The 206-nt window shown below is 44.7% G+C and overlaps 1 long non-coding RNA gene across 1 annotated transcript in view; it reads right to left on the bottom strand.

Moving 5' to 3' along the window:
* LOC116689403 (uncharacterized) overlaps nucleotides 1-206 on the bottom strand; it is an 18,233-nt gene that overhangs the window by 351 nt on the left and 17,676 nt on the right. The window lies entirely within an intron of this gene.

The following is a 206-nucleotide window of genomic DNA, read 5'->3' as shown; positions in this document are numbered from 1 at the left end:
TGTGTGTGTAACAAGCATAGTGTGCCCACGTTGTGCATAAGCCATAGGCACGTTTTACCAATCCGCTGTTAAAATAACAATGAAATGCTGCACTATCGAATTTGGACCAGGTTTTTGTTGGTCAATGACGCAATCACTTTCCGCTGCCTCAAGATAGCAATACGTCAAAATTCACCTGAACACACCTCCCTGTAAGACCAGCACGC

Source organism: Etheostoma spectabile, chromosome 1 (assembly GCF_008692095.1).
Source record: "Etheostoma spectabile isolate EspeVRDwgs_2016 chromosome 1, UIUC_Espe_1.0, whole genome shotgun sequence".
Classification (NCBI taxonomy): Eukaryota; Metazoa; Chordata; class Actinopteri; order Perciformes; family Percidae; genus Etheostoma; species Etheostoma spectabile.
The sequence above is the reverse complement of the archived record's forward strand: the minus strand, read 5'-3'. Positions and strand labels throughout refer to the sequence as shown.